This window comes from Scyliorhinus canicula, chromosome 18 (genome assembly GCF_902713615.1).
Source record: "Scyliorhinus canicula chromosome 18, sScyCan1.1, whole genome shotgun sequence".
Taxonomy (NCBI): domain Eukaryota; kingdom Metazoa; phylum Chordata; class Chondrichthyes; order Carcharhiniformes; family Scyliorhinidae; genus Scyliorhinus; species Scyliorhinus canicula.
In genome coordinates this window covers 88,476,230-88,494,075 of record NC_052163.1, presented here as the reverse complement: position 1 = coordinate 88,494,075, position 17,846 = coordinate 88,476,230, and the positions used below count along the sequence as shown (strand labels likewise).

The 17,846-nt window shown below is 47.9% G+C and overlaps 1 pseudogene; it reads right to left on the bottom strand.

Annotated features, from left to right (window-relative positions):
• Positions 1 to 8,577: 8,577 nt before the first annotated feature.
• Positions 8,578 to 8,753, bottom strand: LOC119953792 (annotated as a pseudogene).
• Between the last annotated feature and the right edge of the window lie 9,093 nt (positions 8,754 to 17,846).

Genomic DNA, 17,846 nt, shown 5'->3' with positions numbered 1-17,846 from the left:
CTCCATATGTGGGTTGCAGGTACTGTATTGTGCAAGGTTGAAGTTTACTCAGATACGTTTCTACTGAAACGTCTTTGTTAAAATGATTAACGTTGGAAGTAAAGAAAGAGGAGCCAATTACAGTTGTCTGCATTACTCTGAGTGAAATATGGATTTCTGGTTCCAAATTCGGAAGCTCCGGTTTTGAGGATCTTACCTTGGGAATAAAAGAATAGAGGATACACATCAGGAATTTCTCTATAATTGGACTTGAATTCTGCAAAGTAGCCCTCTTCATTTGAAACTTTGTAAACCCGGCTGCAGAAAACAGGAATCTGGATGGAGAAGACAGGGAGGGTCATTCAAGGCCTTTTCCTTCATGGTTCCTCCCCTTCTCTGCTGTGCCCTGAGCAATGTGCAGCATTCAAACATGAAGCAAGGGAGAAAATCTGTGCAACATATCTTCAAATGCAAAACTAAAGGATGAAGGAAAAGTAAAATTGACAAAAGGAAAAAAATCCACTTTCACAAACAACTTGGCAATGATGTGAAACGATAGCCACCATATAGCATGTGACCAAAAGACCAGGTGTCAAGCTTGGAACAACCATTGAGTACTGTTTGACAATTAGGACCTGGAGTAATCACATTCTGGTTTGATGGAAAGAAAATTGCCTGTGTCAATTAAAAAAATTGTTGTTAATGTACGGACCAAGAACACAAGTCAGCTGTTGAGTGCACCCAACTTACTCTCCAGTCACTTTGTTCACTATGAGACCTTGGGTCAGACTTTTACAGCCCTCCTCCCTCCCGTCTCACCCATCACTGGGATTTTCCAATTCTGCCAAAGTCTTTTGAATGGCTCGCTGCATTCCCTGGCCCTGCCCCTGTCGTGACGGTGTCGTGAAATTCTGCCCTTGGAACCCTTTCTCCATGTGCCGGCCTTTTGCTAAAGTTAGTGACCATCACCCCTTTAAACACCTTCTGGGGCAATGTGTGCCACATTCTCTGAATACTTTGCGTGGCAGATCATAGAATTATAGAATCATAGAATTTACAGTGCGGAAGGAGGTCATTTGGCCCATCGAGTCTACACCGGCCTCTGAAAGAGCCCCCTACCTAAGCCCACACCTCCACCCTATCCCCATAACCCAGCAGCCCCAACTAACTTTTGCACACTATGGGGCAATTTAGCATGACCAATCCACTTAACCTTCACATCTTTGGATTGTGGGAGGAAACCCAGAGGCAAGCTACACAGACATGGGAGAACGCGCAGACTCCGCACAGCCAGTGGCCCAAGCCGGGAATCGAACCGGGCTCCCTGGTGCTGTGAAGCAACAGTACTAACCACGGTGCTGCCGTGCTGCCTCAATCATCCAAGATTTTCTTTTAACTAGTTCAGCAAGAATTTTAAGATGATGCTTTCCTCAGTGGAATATCTAAATCAGCTCCAAAGGCTCCAAATAAGCAGCCTCACTGCTTCTCAGTCATAGATCCTGTGGCATTCAAAGGAGAATACTGTGCGGCATCATTTGAAAGTCCTTTGGCAAGGACAATCAACATGGTGGATCTCTGCTTAGCAAGAAATTGGTCCTTTTATGATCAAAAGGTAATGTTTATTGATATATCAAGCAATATATCCAACAGTGATGAATTAAACTCTTTTGATGGCCAGCCGTTTTGAGATTGTACAAAATGTGCATTGCTATGAAAGTTGCTTTGCTGGCTCCAACCCGGCCTGTTCTGTGGGAGTTTGTGCACAAGGCTTTACAGGCAAGAGTCCCTGGTGTAAAATGTGGGCCAGATGCATTGAATTAGTGCTGGCTCTCTGAAAAATGGTCACCGTAATTTGCCTTTGGCTTTCCATCTTTCTCACCATCTGCCAGTCTGCAGCAGCGACTAGGCATTAGTTCCACTTTATTCCTGAATTAATTTAAGAACTTGCGTGACACACATTTCCCACATTTGTCTCCAAAAATAATATAATCTTGTACTTTATAGATTCTGAGATTTATTTTCCACAAAGTGTCAACATGACCATTGTCTTTACCAGCGGTTGGATAAGTATCAAGCTGAGAACACAGGATTCTCTTCAGATAACGGAGATGTGAGTAATTAAAAAAAAGAATTTACACATTTTGTTGCATAATTTTTCCCCAGGACCACACATCAGTACACAGCATACTTGTAGGAAATTATGCTTTTATCCTATAAATTAAAGGGCTGGGGATATGAGATTTCATATGTGAATCCATTATATGCTGCGGGAATGTTGTTGTTTATCTTCCATAGCCAATCGTCCACAAGGCAGATTTTCATTTGTTTCCATAGCTAGTTTTTCCTGGAAGAGGTCATTAGAGGGTTTAGCTTGAGGGGAGCCACTCCACATCAATCATGGCTGATCAGAAGTCATTCCCACTCTGACCGCTGACCATTGGCACGTTTACTCAACCTATTTTGCCGCATTATGAACACACCTTCTGATGTGTTGTCTGAGTTGGTCTAACATCGACTGCAACTGGGTGCAGTGAAACTAGAAACAGGCTTCCGACACAGGAGATGGTCCAACACTGTTTTATTGAACTTGCTGATTGATGTACATAATCCGCTGTGGGTTGACACTCTAGTAATCTAACTGATAACTTTCTACTGGCTTGACCAGACTAGCTCTCTACCACATGGAAATGATGCTCACTAGCTTGTGCACTCTAACCATCTCAGTAGCTGTGTCCCATGACAGAAGGAGAGTCTTAATGCCCTATGGGCTTTATAGTGGTGGTGTCCTGTCTGGTGATTGGTTGTTTAGTGCCGTGTGTGTTCATTGGTTATCCTGTGTGTCAATCACTGCCTGTCTGCATCTCATGATATACATGAGTGGATATTATGACATCTCCCCTTTTTAAAATAAATTTTGGAACGTGGCTGTATATACATGCGTGACTAAGTACAAGTGGTGAAAGAATAAACATATGTACATGGGAAGGTGTCGATCGTGCAGATACAGAGCAAACTGAACAAAATTTACAAGATTTAAATCTATAGATTCAATCTTTGGGGCAGGCAACAAATTTTTGTTGATCGCCTCAGATGTGGAGGTTGGGAACAACGGCACCTGAACAGGTGGGATTTCTGTCATTTTGGTGGCCTCGTGGACAGGCAGGATTGCTGCCATTTTGGTGGCCTCGTGGACAGGCAGGATCGCTGCCAGATCGGTGGCCTCGTGGTGCAAGATGTCCGGAGGAGGCATGATGACATGCGGAGAAATTCAGTCAGGTGGTGGGCAGGGTACTTTGTGCAGCGCCCTCCTGTTGCGCCGTAGAAGGGAGCCATCAGACATTTGGACAACGGAAGACCTGGGGGCAGCCTGTCTAACGACAACAGCTGGGGCTGACCAACCTCCCTCAGGCAGCTGAACGTGAACAACATCGTCTAGAGCCAATGCAGGCAGATCTGTGGCATAAGCACCATGAGTGATGGTCTGCTGGTCCCTGGATCACTGCACTTGCTGCAGCACTGTGAGGCGGTCAAAGTCTGGAACATGGATGGCTGGAACATTCGTCCTCAGGTTGCGGTTCATGAGCAACTGCGCCAGAGACAAACCAGTCGACAGAGGGGTTGCCCTGTATGCCAACAGCGCCAGGTTGAAATCCGAGGCTGAGTCTGCAGCCTTGCACAGCAACCGCTTGACAATATGGACCCCTTTCTCGGCCTTCCCGTTTGATTGCGGGTAATGGGGACTGGATGCGATATGACTGAAGTGGTAGGATCGTGCAAACTCAGACCACTCTTGGTTGTAGAAACATGGACCGTTGTCACTCATTACCGTGAGTGGTATCCCATGCCTGGCAAACGTCTCTTTGCAGGCTTTGATGACGGACCTGGACGCGAAGTCCGACAGTTTCACCAGTTCCGGGTAGCTGGAGAAGTAGTCGACCAGGAGCATGTAATCACGCCCATTTGCGTGAAAGAGTTCTATCCCCACCTTGGACCATGGAGAAGTCACAATCTTGTGCTGTTTCAGCGTTTCCTTAGGCTGAGGTGGTTGAAGCTTCTGGCATGTTGTGCAGTTGAGGACTGTGTTGGCAATGTCCTGGCTGATGCCAGGCCAGTAAACTGCCTGCCGAGCTCTGCGTCAACATTTCTCAACCCCCAGGTGACCCTCATGGATCTGTCTGAGCACCATGGTTTGCATGCTTTGGGGAATGATGATTGTATCTAGTTTAAAAAGGATCCCCTCAACAACCGTTAGTTCGTCCTTAACGTTGAAGAACTGGGGGCACTGCCCCTTTTGTCAGCCATGGGCGAGGTGTTGCATTAGGGGATCTTTGGCAGTTTCTTTGCGTTTTTGGACAACTTGTTCATCAGTGGCTGGGACGTTGATGGCACACAACTGCACCTGTGCCTCAATGTGGCGAATGAAGTCGCCCTGTTCACACGGCATGGTGATGGATCGGGATAGGGCATCCGCGATGATCAGCTCCTTACCCGGTGTGTAGACGAGTTCGAAGTCATATCGGCGGAGACGAAGAAGAATTTGCTGCAGCCGAGGTGTCATTTAAGTCCTTTTGGATTATGTGGACTAGAGGCCTGTGGTCTGTTTACACCGTGAACTTTGGCAGACCGTATACGTAGTCATGAAACTTGACTATTCCTGTCAGGAGACCCAAGCACTCCTTTTCAATCTGGGCTGATCGTTGTTCGGTCGGAGTCATGGCCTTGGAGGAGTATGCCACTGGAGCCCAGGACGAGGAGTCGTCTTGCTGGAGGAGCACCGCCCCAATGCCCTCCTGGCTTGCGTCTGTAGATATCTTGGTATCCTTTGGGTCAAAGAATGCCAGTACTGGGGCTGTGGTGAGCTTCACCTTCAGCTCAAGCCACTCCGCTTGATGTGCGGGAAGCCACTGGAACACTGTCGCCTTTTTAACGAGATGCCGGAGGGCCGTGGTGTGGGATGCCATATTGGGAATGAATTTTCCGAAAAAATTTACCATCCCGAGGCAACGGAGGACCGCCTTTTTGTCCTCTGGGATCTTCATGGCATTGATTTCCAGCACCTTGTCAGCGTCAGGTTGCACAACCTGCTGTGAAATGTGGTCACCCAGAAACTTGATAGTGGACCGACCAAATGAGCATTTGGCCCTGTTGATCTGGAGGCCATTTTCATGAATCCGCTGGAAGACCTGTTTGAGGTAAGCGATGTGATCACATCGTCCACTTAGACTCGCACCCCCTCGATGCCCTCTATCATTTGCTCCATTATGCGATGAAATACTTCGGAAGCTGAGATGATACCAAAAGGCATGCGGTTGTAGCAATACCTGCTGAATGGAGTATTAAACGTGCACAGCTTCCGACTGGACTTGTCCAGCTGTATCTGCCAGAACCCACAGGAGGCGTCGAGCTTGGTAAAGAATTTGGCATGAGCCATCTCACAGGTTAACTCTTCATGCTTCGGGATCAGGTAGTTCTCTCGCATTATGTTGCGATTCAGGTCTTTGGAATCAATGCCAATGCAGAGTTCACTGGAGGGTTTCTTGACGCAGACCATGGAGCTGACTCAGTCTGTTGGTTCCCTGACCTTTGAGATGATGCCCTGGTCTTGGAGCTCTTGTAACTACGTTTTCAGACGATCCTTGAGAGGAGCCAACAGCTGGCGTGGTGTATGGATGACTGGGGTGACATTCGGTTTGAGCAATATCTTGTAATGATATGGGAGCGTGCCCATCCCATCAAACACATTGTGGTATTGCGTGAGAATGTCGTCTATATCAGCCTGGAGATTCGCATTAGGCGAGGCAGTCGCCGGTGTCGAGGACATGTCTTGGATGCGCTGGACCAGATTTAGGAGTTTGCATGCGCGAGCACCGAGCAGGGATGCCTTGTCAGGCCGGACGATCTTGAATCATAACGTCGCCTTGATTGCCTTGTGAGATACACCTAGTTGACACAATCCACTGGCAGCTATGGCTTTGCCATTGTAGTCAAGGAGCTGGCAGGCTGGTGGATGAATGCTAGGTTGGTCTTGGATGCTGTCGAGGTCCGACTGTGATATGAAGATTTCAGACGCGCCAGTGTCCAACTTAAATCGGATACGAGACTGGTTGACCATGATGACAGCACACCACTTGTCGTCTGGATCCACACTCAGGATTGAAAGGCGGTTTTCAGGCGTGGTGGAGACCAGTTTGTGTGTGGTGATGATGCTCACCCGATAAGGAGACTCGAGACAGTCGGCATCGGGGTCCGTTGGGCTGCCGTGATCAGAATCCTGCATGCCTTGTTGTATGCAGCAGACAGGTATGCGCTGCGCTGCAGCTGGGATCGCTGGCTGTTGGTCGGTGGAGCGGACCGGCATAATGCCCAGGCTTTCCACACTGCAGACATCACCTTCCTTTGGCTGGACATTGCCACTTTAAATGGGCGGATTTATCATGACGCTGACGTCAGCGCGTTCTGTGCGCCATTGCGCATGAGCAGTGCGGTCGGCCGACGTTCACACATGCGCATTAGGGTCTTCGGCCTCCTTGTCCACCCTATCGTGGCGCGCATGCGTAGGGACCCGGGAAAAGCGTGCGAAACGGCCACTCTCCTCGATGCTCAGGCCTTGCATTTTTGCGATGACCTGCACCCTTTCTGCCTTGTGGGAGGCCAGTTTTGCAGTTTTTGCCGCCCTGATGCGGGAGTAACGATTCCTGGAATGCTCATGGACAACGCACGTTTCAATGGCGACGGAGAGGGTCAACTGTTTGATTTTGAGGAGCTGCTCCTGCAGGGAGTCGGACTGGACCCCGAAAACGATCTGATCCCGGATCATGGAATCAGCCATCGGGTCATAATTACTGTGGTGAATGTATAAATACTGTTTATTCACCAGTATACTGTATTACGTTATACTATGTTATTAAATCTGTGGGCTCCATCTATGGGCCATTGTGTGGCTTCACCCACAGGGGGAGATGTTGGAGCATGTACGGGCTCCGCCCATGGCTCCGCCCTTTAGAGGAAGTATAAGAGCAGCAGACCTGCGGGACCGCCTTCAGTATTGTACCGGTCGCAGACAGGCAAAGTTGTAAGTTGATTAAAACCACTGTTTATTTTGATATGTGTCTTCGAGTAAATTGATGGTCGCATCAATTACATGACCACGCTAGGATGCGGAGATGGATCAAGAAGGACTGAAAAGGTTCATCCTTACCCTGAATCCTCTGTTGGAAGATATACCGTTGAAAGCTCTCATTCACCTCAATGTCGCAGTGGCTGTCGAATTTCAGCAGAACCTCAGCAGAACTTCGTCTTGTCTTCGCCATCGGCAAACGTGAGTGAGTTATAGATGTGGATGGCGTGATCCCCCGCAGTCGACAGGATCAGTGCGATCTTTCTGGCATCAAATGCTGCCTCGAGGTCGGAGGCCTCGATATATAGGAGGAACTTCCGTTTGAAGACTTTCCAGTTGGCACCAAGGTTGCCGGATATCCGGAGTTGCGGAGGAGGTTGGATCTTTTCAATGCCGTGGATGGCTGCTTGCTGGTTGTTGCAGATTCACTCGAGGTAGGTTCGTTAGAATTAATATCTCCCTGGTACCGTGATGTGTTATCTGAGTTGGTCTAACATCGACTGCAACTGGATCCAGTGAAACTAGAAACAGGCTTCCGACACAGGAGATGGCCCAACACTGTTTTATTGAACCTGCTGATTGCTGTACATAATCTGCTGTGGGTTGACACTCTATTAATCTAACTGATAACCTCCGACTGGCTTGACCAGACTAGCTCTCTACCACATGGTGATGATGTTCATTGGCCTGTGCACTCTAACTATCTCAGTAGCTGTGTCCTGTGAGAGAGTGAGAGCCTTAATGCCCTGTGGGCTTTATAGTGGTGGTGTCCTGTCTGGTGATTGGTTGTTCTGTGTCGTGTGTGTTCATTGGTTATCCTGTGTGTCAATCACTGCCTGTCTGCATCTCATTATATACATGGGTGGATATTATGACACCTTCCTTGACTATCATGTCCTGGGGTGAGATTCGAACCCGGAGCTTCTGGATCAGAGGCAGGGATACGCACTGCACTGCGTCACAAGCCCTCCTCTGGGCATGTATACCCAGCATGAGGAAAATCTCCTCATGATGAGAGAAAGCATGGATTTTCATCACCTTCACTCTTTCGAGCAAACGATAAAAAAAGCTTAAGAGCAAATTACTGCGGATGCTGGAACCTGAAACAAAAACAGAAAATGCTGGGCAATCTCAGCAGCTCTCACAGCATCTGTGGAAAGAGAATGGAGCTAACATTTCGAGTCTGGATGACTCTTTGTCAAAGCTTGTCAACTAATAGTTTATCCCTGTTCCACACGTGACCTCTTTATTTTTAGTTTTTCAAGTTTTGTCATTGCTCCTCTGAACTAGCTTCTTTTGTTAATGGATGGCCATTAAGGAGAAATGTCTTCATTCTGTAGTCCAGACACTGCCGATTGTTGAATATTTTTAAGACTGATCAGTAGACATTTGGACACCAAGGCATTGAAGGGATGCGTGGATAAGATGGCAGGCAAAGTTGAGTAAAAGACAAATCATAATCCTATTGAATAGTTTTTTTTTAATATTACTTTATCTGAGTTACAAAGCCAGGGCTCAGAGTGTGGACAGAGGCGAACCCCTAATCCAGCTCCTTGCCTGCTCCAAAAACCAATTCAAATTGAATCCAATACATGGTCCCCACAAAGGAGACATACCAGATCTGCACTTGATCTTAGCCAAAAGGCCGAGAAGCGAAATCCTATTGAATAGTTAATAAGAATCTTTATTATTGTCACAAGTAGGCCTACACTAACACTGCAATGAAGTTACTGTGAAAACCCCCTTTGATTATATTATAATTATAATGGCCTTTATTGTCACAAGTAGGCTTACATTACAATGAAGTTACTGTGAAGAGCCCCTAGTTGCCACATTCCAGCACCTGTTCAGGTACACAGTGGGAAAATTCAGAATGTCCAAATTACCTAACAGCACATCTCTCACGGCTATTTGGAGGAAATCTGAGCACCCGGAGGAAACCCACGCAGACACGGGGAGAACATGCAGACTCTGCACAGACAGTGACCCAGCCAGGAATTGAACCTGGGACCCTGGCGCTGTGGAGCCACAGTGCTGAACACTGTGCTACCGTGCTGCCACTTTGTGCAGGTTCGCTCCTTTTATTATGCTCTCCTCTTCCTTCTGATGCTAGAACCTCATCCTAGATATTCATCTTCCTCCCAACACATGCACTGTTTTGAAAGACATTCCCCTGAATACCCCCTCTTTCAGATAGGATGTCAAACCTGCTAAGCTCCTTATCTCTCACTGTGGTTTAATTCCCTCCAGTAACATACTACTTCACTATTTTAACAGAGCATTAATAACACCTGTTTATTTAACATGTTCTGATCATCACTTCTCTCATCCAAGAGCCAGGGCTATCTCAGGTCAAACGTAAAGGTCATTTTGCAAAATGTCTTCATGGGAGATCCTGGCCAATGGGTCTGGTCTGTGTTTTTATACTTTCAAATTGAAATTTATTTTACCCCCGGTCCCTATTTTCACCGACATTTTGAGGCAGGGCGGAGGGTATGATGGTATGGGTGTTTTTGATTGGGTGGGAGTGTATGGGATGGGTACCCTGCTGCCTCCCTGCCTCACTGCCAACAGCCAACCCCCCAACCACCCCCTCCCACTGGCGTTGGAAGGCTTTCAGGCGGTCTTCCCACCTAGAAGTCAATTGAGGACTGCAAGTGGGCAACTAACGCTCCCTAGAGAGCCTCATCCCATCGCCCGCTGGTATTTAACCAGTGAAGGACAGAGGATTCAACACGGAGCAAGACCAGCAAGCAAAACTTGTCAAGTTTGCCTCCAGCCTTCTGGGGTGTCCCTCATTCAAAGGCATCTGACCTAGGAACTGGAGGGCAAGGGGGTGGAGGCGGGGGGAGGGGGGGGGAGGGGGGTTGGGCCAGCTGAGAGCTATTCTCCTGGCTCTCCTTCCCTTTCCTCTAACCCTACTACCCCCACCACCCCACCCCCCACCCCGCCAACCTCACCAATGAATCGACTCCCTGCAACACACATTCCTTCTCACTTACCTTTCTCCAGGACTGTAATGATGCTCCCTGGTGAAGGCCGAAGTGCTCCTAGTGGAGCTCTGGTAATGGAGACGGATGTCGGGCCCTCATTCCCCGCTCCACCCCACAACCCCCATCATCGTTAAATTCTGGTAGATGAAAAGCTGAGTGAAGCATTTCAGGATTTGACCACAGCCACTTCTGACCCTGTGCTCAACCAACTGAATGTCCCAGACTTGAATGTGACTGAGTGCGACTTTAAGGGGAAAAAAATCCAGGAAGAGTACTTTGTGTTCATTGCGCAATGTTCAGCTTGCATCTTTTTTTTATAAAATGTTCTGATTTACACAGACCTGCCACTGAGACTATCCCTCCTTATGTCATTCCACTGACGTAACATCTCTCCAGTTGATAACATGCTTGCAAAGGTGACACCAATGTGTTGATCAGTGCCCAATGGTAATAACCTATCCATTGTGCACTGCAGATTACTCACAGGCCTTTTGTACCAGTTGTTGCATTGCCAGCTACGGGAGATTTTAGGAACAAGCAAAGGTAATTTTCCCCAAAAACTCTTATTGATTGATGTCAAGTTCTCATTTCCCAATTCCACACTGTTATGCATTTGTTACATCTTAAATCCATTTGTGTTTGTTTGAATAGCCTTCCTTCATAGCTTATTGATCAGAAAGTGTTACTGATTTTCTGCATGCACTGAATTGATTTTTAAGGTCTTGATCCCTCCAAACGTTTGTAGTACCATATCTGGGAACACAAGAACACAAGAAATAAGAGCAGGATAGGGTGGCACAGTGGTTAGCATTGCTGCCTCACAGCTCCAAGGACCTGCGTTCAATTCCGGCCTCTGGTGACTGTCTGTGTGGAGTTTCCGCAATCTCCCTATGTCTGCATGATATTTCCTCCCACAGTCCAAAGATGTGCAGGTTAAGTGGATTGGCCATGCTAAATTGCACGTGTCCAAGAAGGTAAGGTGAGTTACTAGGTTACAGGGATAGGGTGGAGGTATGGGCTTAATTAGCGTGCTCATTCCAAGGGCTGGTACAGATTCAATGGGCTGAATGACCTCCTTCTGCACTGTAAATTCTATGATTCTATGAGTAGGGGCAGCATGGCAGCACAGGCAGCACTGCTGCCTCACAGTACCCTGGACCCGGGTTTGATTCTGATCTTTTCTCCCCATGTCTGTGTGGGTTTCCTCGGGGTGCTCCGGTTTCCTTCCACCACCAAAGGTGAGCAGGTTAACTGGATTGGCCATGTGTCATGGGAATGTCACTTTAAGAAATGTTTGTCTGCTCAAGTGGCTGCAGTAATGTCAGAGTGTGGGTGGGGCTGAGCTCTGGCTCTGCTTTTTAGTTTTGCTTTGAGAAATAGCTTGGTTCTCTGTGTTTTTTTGGTTCTGTTTCAGTATTGGAGCTGAAGCCAGCCAAAGAAGGTGTAAGTTCGATCTCTCTGCCATCAAAGACTATCTCTAGATCATTTGGTGAATTCAGAGTGATAATTGCTCTCAGTAGAGAATTTAAACCTGATGTGCTTCTGTAAAAAGGATGTCTGTCTGATGGATGTTAAAAGGAAAGTTTAAGGATTACTTAGAGTGTCGTTTTCTTTGGGGGGGTGTATTTGAATTGATGGTTGCTAAGATGTTCACTGTATATTTTAAAAAGGTTAACTGAGTTCATAGAGTTAACATTGTTTTGCTTTAAAAATTACTTTTAAATTTCTGCTGCACCACACCTGTCAAGTGGGCCGTGTGCTCCCCATACCACAATCTAGTAAAAGTCGTGAATCAGGTGATCTCCATGAAACATTTTGGAGTTCTCTAAACCCTGGCCCATAACACATGCTAAATTGCCCCTTAGTGTCCTAAGGTTAGATGGGATAGTGGGGATAGGGTGGGGTAGCGGGCCTCGAAAGGGGCTCGATTCTCTGTTTGGGACACTAAGTCCCCATGCCAGCATGAAAACGGTGGTGTTTTACGGCAGGAAAACTGGTCCCCCCCTTGCTCCGGGTGGGCGTGGGGCTAGCAGCCAGGCAGCGTAGAGCTCCCAGCTGTAGTTGCAGATATGGCCCAGAGCATTGCCGGGTCTGTGGCCACACATGCACGCATCATGGCGGACGTATCCCGCGGACCCAGACCACAAAAACAGTCCCCCAATTCGGCCGGCTCACGCACCCCAGACCGCCACCCCTCCACAATGCCCCAAACCCCGAATAAACCCCCCTTGCCCACGGATCAGACCTCTACAACTGTAATGGTGCCGGACTGAGTTTGCAGCCGCCACTCGGAGATCACGACAGGCGAGACCATGAGAGTTCCACGCCGTCGGGAACTTGGCCGGTCGGGGACGGAGCATCACAGGGTGGGCCTCAGGCAATGAGTACACCAATTTTCAGGGGATGGACCATCACGAAAGCGCCACCCCTCCCGATTTTGCCATCAGGGATCGGAGAATCTAGCACAGGGTCTCTTTATGGGGGTCAGTGCAAACGCGATGGGCCAAACGGCCTCCTTTTGCACTGTAGGGATTCCGTGGAGTAGACCATATGGCCCAACAAGCCTGCTCCGTCAATCATGGCTCATCTTGGGCTTCATCTTTTAATTTCCTGGGAGGCCATGAGAAATCTTCCTCCGCTCATCCCGATTGTTTCTCTGATCTAAAACCTCTTTATCTTACTTCCTCTCTCCTGACCTTCAGTTCCATTCCTAAAACCAAACTCAGATTATCACATTGGCATCTTGAGTCCTTCGCATTGCACTTGTTGTCCATTTCTCAGCATCCTTGAAAACTGGACTCAGATATCACTCAGCACAAGTCATTCTATAAATATGTTGTTGCTGTCCATTGCTGTTTGTGTGACGTAAGGTTGTCTGAATCTCTTACTTATTCATGATTTCTAAATCCTTTGAACTTTGATCAATTCATTGTAAACAATGCTGAATTCTTTCGCGAGACATCAATTTTGGGGAACTTGAAGATGAAGATGAAAATCCATCACGCAAGCTGATTGAAGTAATGTTCAGTGTCATATATAAAAGGTTCCTGATTCTGCATTCTAAGTATACATGCTTTCTCAATTATTCATGGGAATGAATAGGGACATTTTAACAGGGTTAACCCTCAAACACATGGGGTTAAAAACTGCATGTGGGCCCTTTGCGGGCATGGAGATCATGATGTGCAATTGCCCCAAGCTTGAACAAAATGTGCAGCACACACACACACTTTGTGCTCTTTCCTCATCTCCCATAATTGGGGCGAGTAGCCCAGTGGCAAACACGCTGCTTATTGGCTGCACATTCATATGGGGCATAGCTTCCTGCGAGGTTCGCACAAGTTATAGCTAGCTTACACTTACTGAAGACAGCCTGAAACTCTTAAAGGGTAATGTGAGGAAAGTCGAAATGGTTGAATATTGACTGGAATTCTCCGACCATGTTCACGCCTGCAGCGCACTCCGTCCGTTGGTTTCCTGGTGTTGTGGGGTGGTTTCAATGGGAAATCCCATTGACAAATGGCAGGAAGAGAGAATCCCACCACCAGCGAATGGCGTGACACCGGGAAACATGTGGCTGGGGGACCAGGGAATCCGGTTCAGTATATATTATAATTGTAGCACTAATGTTAATGAAAACCCTGGTTTAAAATTATCCAAGCATTTTGTCCACTAAAGCTTTGTCAAATGGACAAATTGGACAAATGCTTTGTCCAAGCATTTTGTCCAAGCATTATGCTAACCACCATGCTACCATGGGCAGCACGGTAGCATTGTGGTTAGCATAAAATGCTTCACAGCTCCAGGGTCCCAGGTTCGATTCCCGGCTGGGTCACTGTCTGTGTGGAGTCTGCACGTCCTCCCCGTGTGTGCGTGGGTTTCCTCCGGGTGCTCCGGTTTCCTCCCACAGTCCAAAGATGTGGAGGCTAGGTGGATTGGCCATGCTAAATTGCCCGTAGTGTCCTAAAAAAAGTAAGGTTAAGGGGGGGGGGGGGGTTGTTGGGTTACGGGTATAGGGTGGATACGTGGGTTGAGTAGGGTGATCATTGCTCGGCACAACATCGAGGGCCGAAGGGCCTGTTCTGTGCTGTACTGTTCTATGTTCTATGTTCTAAAGCTGTAATTAAAGAGTCATATGAGGTAATCATTCAATTCAACTACTTACCTGGTTACAGATAAAGAGCTAATGGAATTGTGTTTTGATTTCTGGAGATTCCTTGGAGTGTAAATCATTTTTGAGGGATTGTATTTAGTCCTCGCTCAGCAGGTCATGGAATATAGTGGGATACAGATGATGTACTGAATGGGAGTGGTCAGGTCTGTCTGTAACATTATAGTCTGTTATAGGATTTTAAATTGAACAGCAGTTTTGCTAAATGCTGTCAGGTTGAGCAGAGGTTTAGTGGATCTACTCTTGAAAGGATCCCTCTCCAAAAGTCTCCACACAGCTAAGCAAGTAACCTGTTTTGGTAACTTTATTTATAAGTGGCATTTGAACTGTGTTGGGTTGCTTAATTAGCATTGGTGGCAGGTGTACATGGTAAGTTCAAGTTGTTTATTTTTATTTAAGAACTGTTTAACTGTTATTTGTAAAGTTTATGATTTGATGTTAATGTAGTCAATTTTGTGTTTAAATTAAAGCTTTCTTTAACATAAAAGATACCTATTAGTCAGAGTTATCACTCCTGGTGTGAAGTATACTTTCCTCGCTGTTTTATTAAGTTAAAAAACATTGTTTGGGGTTCTTGTCCAGTATGCTCACAAACCATACAATTATAGAAACCCTACAGTGCTGAAGAAGACCATTCGCCCATCGGGTCTGCACCTGCCCTTGGAAAGAGCACTCCACTTAAGCTTAAGCCCATGGCTTCACCCTGTCATGGTAACCCAATAGCCCTACCTAACCTTTTGGACACTAAGGGCAATTTAACCACCTAACCTGCACATCTTTGGACATCATGGGAGGAAACCCATGCACACATGGAGAGAAAGTGCAAACTCCACACAAACAGTCACCAGAGGCCGGAATTGAGCCTGGCTTCCTGGAGCTGTGAGGCAGCAATGCTAACCACTGTGCCTCTGTGCTGCCCAAAATATTGGGGCCTGGTCAGGTATCCTAACACATGTTGGTGCCTGGTCCGATATCCTAACAGTAGATACATTCTAACTCGCAGGACATGCAATTGTTTTTAAAGGAATTTCTTAGATGGAAGCCTGAAGAGCAATACACTATAAAACCAGGCAGAGAGCTCAGAGGTACTGTGATACAGTATTAACTGCCTTAGAGATTGAAGTGGAAGTGATGAGGGAGGGAATCTGTGGGCCCTCTGGGGAAGGGGAGATAGCGACACAGATCAGTGCAAGCATCTGGCCCCCAGGACCTGGCCACAGTGCCAGCAAAAATCCAATGACCACAAGCAATTGGTCAAGATCAGTGAGTGCATCTTCAAATGCTATGTCCCATCCACTGCATCACGAACGTCACATACCGGCCAATACATGCTTGCCTTGAGGCTGCAGGTCTGTTTGGAGGAGAGGACACAGTTCAGTGACCACCTCCTTACTGATGTGTATCCTCCTAAGACACCACTCCCTGAAGGCCTTTGGTGGTAATGGCCTTCTGCTGAAAACTCTGCACCTCCTTCTGCACAGTGTCCCCTCTCTGCTAGCTCTACTCCGATCACCACGCCATCCTGCAGCCAAAGAGGGGCTGAATTTATAACCCCTAATACCGGCCCCAAGATTCAGAGATGCTGACCCGGGAAGGCTCCTCGATGCAGTGGAGGCCAGGAGAGATGTCCTGTTCCCCCGAGGGTCTTGGAAGGTGTAGCCACCGAAGTTGGCCATTCCCTAAATACAAAATGGAGGAACGTAAAGCATATAGGATAAAATGGACAATGTTTGCAGCACCAGCAGGCTGCACCAAGCAGGTGTGGATTCTGTCTGCTAAACGAACATTCCGCATACTAATGAGGCAATCTCCGAGATAGTTAGCATGTTAATGGAACGATTCCAGAGACAATGGACACAAATGGGGAAGTAACTGCAACATTGTAAAGGATACCAGACACCCAGGCACCAGCAGGGTTCGAAAGCAAAGAGCCTGAAGGCCCGCCCAGTAGCTAAGGAACAACCTCAGTATTGGGGGGATTCAAACATATCGATTGGGAAGAGACCCAATCGATTCCAAGCAGGTAAGGGAGTCCACCCAAAGAGGCGCGGATCCCTGGGACCTATAAAAGACAGGTCCCACACATGGTTCAGTCTTCTTGTCCAGCCCTCCTCTCTCCTTGACCAGCCCTCCCCTGTGGACCAGCACCTCGACCAGCTTTTGCCACGAAGACCTTGAAGGAGAGAGAGAGAGGTTTGGGACAGCAGCCGCCAGCAAGTAAGTGTCTCACAACGATCGCTACCAGAGATAGACACTCCTGACCCCTTTTAACTTATACCAACCTGAAGTCTGCAGACCAGAGCAGAGCAAGAAGCCTTGTTCCCTGACCCGGCAGTTCCTTCGAGATAAGTATTAGTTTATTTAGCGGTAGGAATAGTTTAATCCTTTTAGCGTGTGCATGGGTAGTTATTATAATTGTATTATAATAAACTCAGTTGTTTGAACTTACTAATTGGTGTATGGTTTTATTGCTTTGAACTTCACCTTGAACTTGTGGCGGTATCTTAACGATACCTGGCGACTCCAGAGCTAAGTAAAGAAACAGAGCCAAATTGAGTGTTAAGCACACTCACCCAGAACGAGCAACAAAGGTCAGCCTCACGGCAGCTGGTGGTGGCAGCTGTGAACATCAGGAGTGTGACCAGGAGGACTGGCTTCCAGTCAATGACCTACACCGGGCAACACGAGTGAGTAGACACCACGCTACCCCCACCCACCACCACCATGCCCACCAAGACCTTTCCACCCCCATGCGAGTATCCACCCCCAATGGCTGAGGGTCTTGGCACATTGTCCACCTCGCTGGGAGATGTCATCCATTACCAGGCCAACCTTGATGAGGTTCTGCGGGACATGTCCCAGTCACTGAGAAGCAACACCATGGTGCAGACATTGGGGAGCCGCCACGGCTGGCTGAACCAGATGATGGAGGGGCAGTCGGGCTCAAACCAGTTGCCCCTCCATCCAAAGATGAACCCCAGGGCCGTAAGTGTACCAAACAGGAGGAGGGGGCGCCGGCTGCCAACTGGGACACGTCCCATTGAGTGACGATGGTGGCCACCAGCTCCCCTGTGTTCCACCCCTCTGATGAGGCCGCGGCTCACAGGGCGGCACAGCTGTGCATGTGCCGCCGACAAGTGAGCTTGGGCCCTCTGACCCCAGAGCCCAAGAGGAAGCCCGCCAGTGGTATCGAAGGTCACTGGACATGGTAAGCGGTTGACTGCCTCCACCTTCTGGAGACACACCAAGACATAACTGTAGGGCTTGGAAAGCATAGCACATCGAGGATCACTGAGGGCACCAGGGGAGGGAGGACAGGGTGGGGGGGGAGTAGGGAGGGGGTGAGGCAGGGGGTGTGGCATCTTCGGGAGAGTGGGGAATTGTTACACACAATAAACACACTTGTGCACAACCAGTGTGATGCCTCTGACACTTTCTTCTGCAATGCGGACTGACTTCCAAACCCTTGCCCCATGGCATCCTCCCATCCCAATGTGACTCACTCACCCTCCAGCCTTGGACATTTCCCCAGAGTTGTGCCCCATACCTTGGGTGTTCGGATGTTGACTGCTGTGTGTGGTGTTTC